The 8,898-nt window shown below is 35.9% G+C and overlaps 1 non-coding gene across 1 annotated transcript; it reads right to left on the reverse strand.

Annotated features, from left to right (window-relative positions):
• Nucleotides 1-8,477: 8,477 nt before the first annotated feature.
• LOC121225777 (small nucleolar RNA R71) lies at nt 8,478-8,584 on the reverse strand. The gene has a single exon (XR_005923673.1). It is a non-coding gene; the product is annotated as a small nucleolar RNA R71 (small nucleolar RNA).
• Between the last annotated feature and the right edge of the window lie 314 nt (nt 8,585-8,898).

Genomic DNA, 8,898 nt, shown 5'->3' on the forward strand with positions numbered 1-8,898 from the left:
TTTTGTGATTGTTGCTTAGTGTACTATCAAGCCCATGTCTCAATTTCTAATTTTGATGATGATTTTGAAATATTCCATTGATGAAATTATGAGCTTTATGAAGTAAGATGATAGAAAATGAAAGATATGTGTTGGGTTAGTATATTTTGTCTTTGAATTTTTGATGAATTTGAGTAATTTGGGCTAAATTGTAAAAATGAGATTTTGAGGGACTAAAATCTAAAATAAATGAAACATATGGACTTATATGAATTCTATGAGAATTCGGCCTAACGTGGGTATAAGCGAATTTTGTGTATTTTGTGATTTTTGTGATTACGGACTAAATTGTTAAAATATGAAAATATGAGGGATAATTTGTAAAATGCCCTAAATGTGTGTTTGGGGATAGATTTGAATGATTTGGCTAATGAAAGAGTTAAAATTTGAATTTATATAGATCAAGAACTAAAAAAACAAAATTAGATTGGGGAAAGTCGAAAGTCGTTGAATAGCCGTCCGTTTCTGTTCATACCCGTACGAGGTAAGTCTATATATAAATAAATGTGTTTGAAATGATTTATTTGTGGTTATATGATATTGAATAATGATGAATAGCTTAATGCATAAAATTTGAGATATCCAAGAGAGAGTATCGACAAAGTTCCGATGTTTGAAAAGCCCCGTACGAACCATAGGAATAGTTAGGATACATATGTCATGACATAGGATCCGATATGTGTTTTCATGTAAGACCACATCTGGGACGTTGGCATCGACTTATGGTTTACGTGTAAGACCATCTCTAGATATCGGCATCGTATTTGATTTTGTGTAAGACCCTATCTGGGACAGTGGCATCGATATTTGTTTACATGTAAGACCACGTCTGGGACATTGACATTGCCCGAGCTTTCCGAGCTATCCGTGTATCCTTATGATTCCGAAAGGTTTTAACGGGCATTCTGAGAAATGAATGATTATATGAGATGTTTATCTGATTCAGGTACGTTCGAATTGTATACTATGTTTGAGAATAAAAAAAGTAAGTATATGTACAAGTGATGATATATGTGTTATAAGTATGAGCAATTATGTTATATGTGTAAATGAATTGGAAATATGTGAAATGTATTTGAGCTATGTGGTTTGTGATAGCATTTTGCTAAGGATGATGTTTATATGTTTATATTGATAAGTTTATTTGTATATGGCTTACTAAGCTTTTAAAAGCTTACTCTATATGTTTTTCAACTATTTTATAAATATCGAAGCTATCGGAAGCTCAGGGACCGTTGAGGATTGTCACCACACTATTGAACCTTATTTTGGTACCTTTTGAAAATGTATATATTGAAGTATGGCATGTATAGGCTAGAAGTGTGTGAATATGTTTGGTAATGTGTATATTGAGCCATGTGATTTGGCTTGGTTTTGGTTGTGTATCTGAATGTGTTTTTGGTATGAATTATGTGATGCAAGTGTGTCATTATGATGTGCATTTGGTTGGCCAAAAGAAATGATCAATTTGGTAAGTTTTGGTATGTGCATATTTTAGAATTGGGTAAGAATTTGGTATGAGAATGGATGTAATGTATCAAGGTTATAAACCACAAGTTTTGGTATGTTTTTAGCTTATGGAATGACATGAATTGGTATATAATATGAACATGAGATTGGTTGATAATGATATGCCATGAATCTTGAATGTTTTGATTATGCAATGGTTGAAATTTGATGTGCAATTGGTGCCTATTTGATTATTGTAGGGAGGACCCTTAATGGGTGGCAAATTGGTCTTGTAAATGCCCTATTTTTGCCCATACGGGTAGGGACACGGGCGTGTGTCTCAACTGCGTTGCTCAATGGCCATTTTGAAATGAGCCTGGGTAAACCACACGGTCGCACACACAGGCGTGTGCTAGGCCTTATGGCCAAGTCAGTTTCGAGCACGGGCTAGACAAACGGGCATGTGACTGGCCGTGTGACCCAAGTCAGTAGCCTCCCTAATTTTCACACAGCCTGGCACACGGGCGTGTCTTGTGGCCGTGTGGACAAGTCAGTATATATGTCCTGTTTTGACACGGCCTAGACACACGGGCGTGTCTAAAGCCATGTGAAGCACACAGCCTGCTCACACGGGCGTGTGACCTGTACAACTTAAAAAAATGTTTAAGTTTTGAAAAATTATTTATGAGCTCAGTTTAGTCCTGACCCCTTTCTAATGCATGCTTAAGGTCTCGATGACCTATATAAGGGACTCTATCGTAATGTTTGATTATGATTGTGGATGATGTATATGAATTGTTCGTAAAGTGTCCCGATTTGTTTGGTAACGCCTTTAACCTTAGTCTGGCAATGGATACGGTTAGAGGTGTTACATTTGGTTGGTATCAGAGAAATAGTTTACTCGATTCTAGGACTAACATAGCGCATGTGAGTCTAGCTTTACATACCATATTTAGGAATTGCAATAGTGTGATGAATCCTGACAATGAAAATGTGTTTTTATATAGTAAATGAATCCCGAAGGAGTCGTAGCTGACAATGTCAAGAGTAATGCGCTTGCTCCCGCATAAGGGACAGCACCATCCAATTCTAGACCGGCTACGAGTAGCCATGATGGAGAGGCTAGACAAGCCTTCTATCAAATGATGAATGATTGGTTCACCCAATATATTCGAACTAATACGGCCGTTCAACAACCCCCAATTCTGCCTAATCCTCCACAAGTCCCTGTTAAGCCACAAGTTAATCTGACTCAGTTAAATAAGCCTCCAGTTGATAAAATTAGTGATAAACCTTAATTTATACATGTTTTTATCCCATGCTTAGCACATTTATGGATGGTTTGTCCTTAGATTTGGTGAATTTGATGCTCCTAATTCTTTAATTTCATGTTTTATACTTAGGTGAGCATAGGAGAGTAAAAAGAACGAGAAACGGGCCGAAAACAGAGAAAATGGAACCACTTGGGAAATCAACACGGCCTGGGCTTCCTCACACGAGTGTGTCCCACATCCGTGTCCCTTTGGCAGGATCAAAGCACGACTTACACGAGTAGACTACAAACCTGTGCCTATTCAACAGCCTTGACCACGGGCTGGAGTAATCGCACACGGGCGTGTCCCTGCCGAGCCCAAGTATAACCCTATTCAAAAAAGGCCAATTTTGAGGGCTCTTAGGCATTCTAAAGCCTATTTAAACACCCGAGGAGGCACTTAGGAAGGAGAGCAGAGAAGGAGGCAAGGAATTACTCAAGGGAAGCCGATTGGTCCATCTCAGAAGTCGGATTCATCATCAAGACTGAAGATCTACCTTCAATTTCCATTCAGGGGTTTTGGGTTTTCTTTATGTTTTGTATTCATTATTCTTCTGAGATGTATTCTTCTGAGATGTTTTCTTCTATAATTATGAACTAAACCTCCTAAATACCTAAGGGGAATGAAACCTAAAACGGATCTTGTTATTATTATGTGAATTGTATGATAAATATTTGACTTGTTCTTAATTATGTGTTCTTAACTCTTGTTTTAATATTCCAGGATATTTATTGAAGTTAATGTAACACCCCTCACCCGTATCCAACTCCGAGACAGGGTTCGAGGCATTACCGGACTTAAACATTCACAAACATACAAAACCGAGTTACCAAATTTCACCCAAAATTAAAACTTTTCAAACACATGCATATTGTCCCTTATATAGGCCTTCAAAGCCTATAACATACATCGGGGTGGTTCGGGACTAAACCGAGAACTTTCGAAAGTCTTTGGGCAACTTAACAATTTTCTAGCTTTAGAGAGTCACACGCCCGTGTGGGTTGGGCCGTGTGGTTACACACGTCTGTGTGGCTTGGGACATGCACGTGTCTTCAGCCCATGTAACTAACCGTTTTAGGGCACACGGCCAAGGCACACACCATGGCCAGAGGCCGTGTCCTCCACACTGCTGAGACACGCGGCCGTGTCTCTACCCGTGTGGTCAAGACTTAGGCTAATTTCCAAGCCTTTTTGTCATCTTTACATACAAACACATACACGATTTCAATGGCACTCATTATATACATATGCTATATACTTCTCATACATAGTGAACAAGCATAATCACATAACCACTTCATAAGACATTAACACATATCATGGATAAATAGGCTTACAAGCCAAAATCATTATAAGCCATATCTCATGGCTATAACCAACAAATCAATATAAACCAATACCTTTGGCTAATCACAAAAATATTCATCATAGAAAAACTAAGTCCCTATTCATGCCACCCACATGAAAACATTTAACATACACATGCCCATACTCCAAGGATAATGGCTCGATAGTGTGGTGCTGCCTCTGACGATCTCCAACCTCGAGCTGACCTGACAAAACTAAAAGAAATTGAAAGGAGGGAGTAAACTTTTCACTTAGTAAGCTCGCATGAAAATAATAAGCAATGCGATAACATGCTATTTTCATATTCTTTCTATTTATTAAAATTCCAACTAAGTTGTTTTCCCGAGTCATAATCATTAAATTATTTATATATGGAGCTACAGAACTCCAATTTAAGATCCATTAATTTTACAAGAAACTAGACTCATATCTCTTCTTATGATAAAATTTTTAGAATTTTTTGTCTAGCCAATAAGTACAGTTTATCATTCAAAATCACCCCTATTTGCTGTTTGACAGCTTCGACCTTTCTTCACTTAAATTTATTTATCTCATAGTACAAGACTCAGATAATGTTCCTGTCTCTTTATACTGAAAGTAGACTCATTTTCATTCATATGAATTTGAACTCATAATTATTTTTTTAAAATTTCTAGTGATTCTCCAAAGTTGAGATAGGGGAGTCTGGAATCACTCCGACTCTATCTCACAAGAATTCAAATATCTCATGATACAAGATTCTTTTTCTTTCACCGTTTTCTTTATGTAAAACTAGACTCATTAAGATTTAATTTCATATTTTATTAAGCTTCTAACTCAATTTCCACTATTATTAGTGGATTTTCAAAGTTAGAACAATGCTGTTGTCCAAATCTGTTTTGGTACAATATAATGATCACTATCATAAGATCATTTCCAACTATCATGAACTTACCATTTCATGGATCCCTTAGTCATCTTTCACAATGGAGCTCAATATAAAAGTTATTATTTCTCATTGGCACACTTAGTCATACATTCCAAGTTAGGATTAGGATAATTCCCTATCACATGCACTCAATCATTAAATTAGTCTCATGACAATGCACTATGTAAATTTGTCTTAGAAGAGCTCATCATTTCATTGATATACATCATATTAATCTTGTTGAGTTTCTAGGAAATTCCGATGAATCATCCATTTACTGTCAATTCATAAGAATGATCATTTCATGTATGCATTCCTGCGAACCTCACATCTTATGGCGGGATTACCAGTCCAGGCTAAATCCCCGTATCGTAAACTCATAAGGTGATGTCAGGATTACCAGTCCAGGCTAAATCCCTTATTGCGACAAACACCCTTACTGAGTTCGGATCTTCATTGCCAGTCCAGGCTAAATTCAGTCCCTAATCAGATTACCCGTCCGGGCTAAATCCTGAATGCATATATATTCTTCGGGATGCTTGATCATTCAAGGAACACCCGTCCGGGCTAGATACTTTCTATATTTGAGATTAACAGATTACCCGTCCGAGCTAAATTCTGTCTGCAACACATCCAGGATCTCAAGACACATGTGTAACATGATTCGTCCATCAAATTTCCTTTTTAACCTCAACCGAGACATTTATCAACATATCATTATTAATGATACATTCCATGGATTTTCATGCTATCATCAAATGCAACTATCATACATTCATAAATCATACAATTAGGCATATTATGAGTTTACTTTAATTTATCCAAACTTACTTGTCGAAATCTCGTCAAGTACAACCGTGTAGCAATTCATACAACCCAGGTAATAGTAATTTAACACTCAATTCATGTAACAATAATTTGTTATTCAATTTCACATGACACAACAAGCATTACATTTTTCCATATCATACACACCATCCATCAACTTCTCTTAAACATATTAAATCACACAATTTTTGCCATATCAATAGAGAATTACAATTCATGCATGGTATTGCATTATTATTAACACACGAACTTACCTCGATCCAGAAACGACAATTTACCATTTTAGTCCATAACCTTGTATTTTCTCGATTTAAGCCCGAATCTCGATTCCCTTGATCTATAATATCACATTTAGCCTACTAATTAGTCACACTATTCATATGCGTCTAAAATTATATTTTTACAAATTTGTATTTTGACCCCTAACTTTTGCATATTTGCACTTTTGCCCCAATTGTCGGAAATTAAACTTCATCCTATTTTCTTATGTTTTATGAAATGCTGATCATTTTTCCCTTTTATGGAAACATCAAATTCTCACTCTAACATGTACTTATGAGCATTAGGTATTTTTACCGATTATGTCATTTTACTCGTTTTCACGTAAAATCGCTTAGCGAAAATTGTTTAACACAATTTCAAGCTTCATATTCTACCATTAAACATTAAAAAACATGCATATCATTCATGGGTAAATTTTTAAATACAAACCCTAGCTCAAATAAATGGTAGAAATAGCTAGAACATGTTACCGGGACTTCAAAAATATAAAGAATATTAAAATTGGGGCTCGGGATCACTTACAAATGAGCTTGGAAAGCTTGAAAACCCTATCCATGGTGTTTTTAATGAGACATTCATCCATAAGATAGAATATGAGCAAATTTGGCTTATTTTGGCATTTTTAATTCATTTAATTACCAATTTACTAAAACGCCCTTAATGAAAAACTTTTAAAAACCTATCTTACCATGTCCATTTTTGTCCACAAACTTCAAAATGGTCTAATTACCATCTAAGGACCTTTAATTTAAAAACTCATAACAATTAGACACTTCCAACATGTAGAACTCAAATTTTGTACTTTTTACAATTTAGTCCTTTTGACCAAATTGAGTGCCCAAACGTCGAAATTTTCGAACGAATTTTTCACAAAATCATTCTGTGAAATTGTAAGCCATAAAAATATAATAAAAATGAAATTTTCCTCATCGGATTTGTGGTCCCGAAACCACTATTCTGACTAGGCCCAAAATTAGAATGTTATAGTTAATGCTCTTGTTCAGAGGAGGAATAGACCCTGTCTAAGAGTAAATTTGTCATAATTAAGCAGAGTTGATTGCAGGCTTAGAGATAGGGTGATAAGATTTTGTCGGATTAGGGTGAAACCTAATAAGGGGATCCATAGATCGAGTTAATGCAACGCTAGGTGTTAATTAGAAAGAGATTTCAATTAATCAACCTAAGGTTAGACGTTATAAGTCCCGAGAGAGATAATAATATAATTTAGGGATTTCTACGGATCAAGTCAAATGAATAAATTGTCTAATTCAGAGTCAAATTACAAGTGAAGTCTAGGTGGATTTTTCTTGGGTATTGTCTTAATCAATCGGGTTCTCCCAAAAGCTTTTTCCCAATCTTCTCTCTATGCACTCTTAGCTTAGTAATTAGTTTAGATAACCAAATCCCTTAATTTTTAGGCTAGATAATAAAAAAAAGTAATTACTAGTACTCTTGGTTCCTTTGGGTTCGACAATCCGGTCTTGCTAAAGCTATACTACTGTTCGATAGGTACACTTACCTTCATCACGATAATAGTTAGTTTCAAGAATGATTAATTATAAATATTTAAAACCTATCGCGAATATCACGTATCAATTTTTTGGGGCCATTGCTGGGGAACTAGGATATTAGGAACACTCAATGTTTATTACTTTAGCCATTATACTTTATTTGCAATTTAAATTTTTATTTTCTTTTCTAATTTTTCTTTTCTTGTTCCTGACAGGTTTTTATAGTGTATGACTAGAAGAAACTTGTCGGGACCATTACTGTTTAATAGAGAGATTGATCGCACAGTTTGCAGAAATCGAAGAGAAATAAGACAAAGCTTATGATACACAGAGGAAGAGCAAGAGGATGATACTTCAACCACAACCAATGAGATGGCTAAAAACCAAGAAAATCTGCTACCTCCTACGATTGCTGTTAATCAGAATCCTCTTCCAAGCACTATGTATGATTATGCTAAACCTTCTTTAATAAGAACTGAATCGAGCATAGTTAGACTTGCTGTAGCTGCAAATACTTTTAAACTGAAACCTAACACAATTCAAATGATACAGCAATTTGTTCAGTTTGATGGTTTGCAGGATGAAGATCCCAATGCTCACTTGGCAAATTTCTTAGAATTTTGCGACACTTTTAAAATCAATGGCGTTTCTGATGACGCCATTAGCCTTCAGTTGTTTCCCTTTTCATCGAGGAATAAGGCTAAACAATGGTTGAACTCGTTACCACGAGGGTCAATCACTACTTGGGAACAAATGTCTGAAAAGTTTTTACTAAAATATTTTCCACCGGCTAAAATAGCCAAATTACGTAATGATATATCTTCTTTTGTGCAGATGGATTTAAAAACACTCTACGATGCATGGGAGAGATACAAGGACCTCTTGAGAAGATGCCCTCACCATGAGTTACCACTTTGGCTACAGGTTCAAACGTTTCATAATGGCCTGAATCCTTCAACTCGACAGATGATCAACGGAGCCACTGGTGGAACTATCAATAATAAGGTACCCGAAGATGATTATGAATTTATAGAAGGGATGTCACTGAATAATTATCAGTGGCAAGTTATGAGGACAAAGCCAACAAAAACATCAGGCATTTATAACGTCGATTTGGTCACCATGCTCTCTAATCAAGTAGAACTTTTGAATAAGAAAATTGATGGCTTTCTTAGTTCTTCACAGGTTCACCCAGTAATGCAGTGCGAAGCAAATGGAGGTG

The sequence above is a fragment of the Gossypium hirsutum genome, chromosome A03 (assembly GCF_007990345.1).
Source record: "Gossypium hirsutum isolate 1008001.06 chromosome A03, Gossypium_hirsutum_v2.1, whole genome shotgun sequence".
Classification (NCBI taxonomy): domain Eukaryota; kingdom Viridiplantae; phylum Streptophyta; class Magnoliopsida; order Malvales; family Malvaceae; genus Gossypium; species Gossypium hirsutum.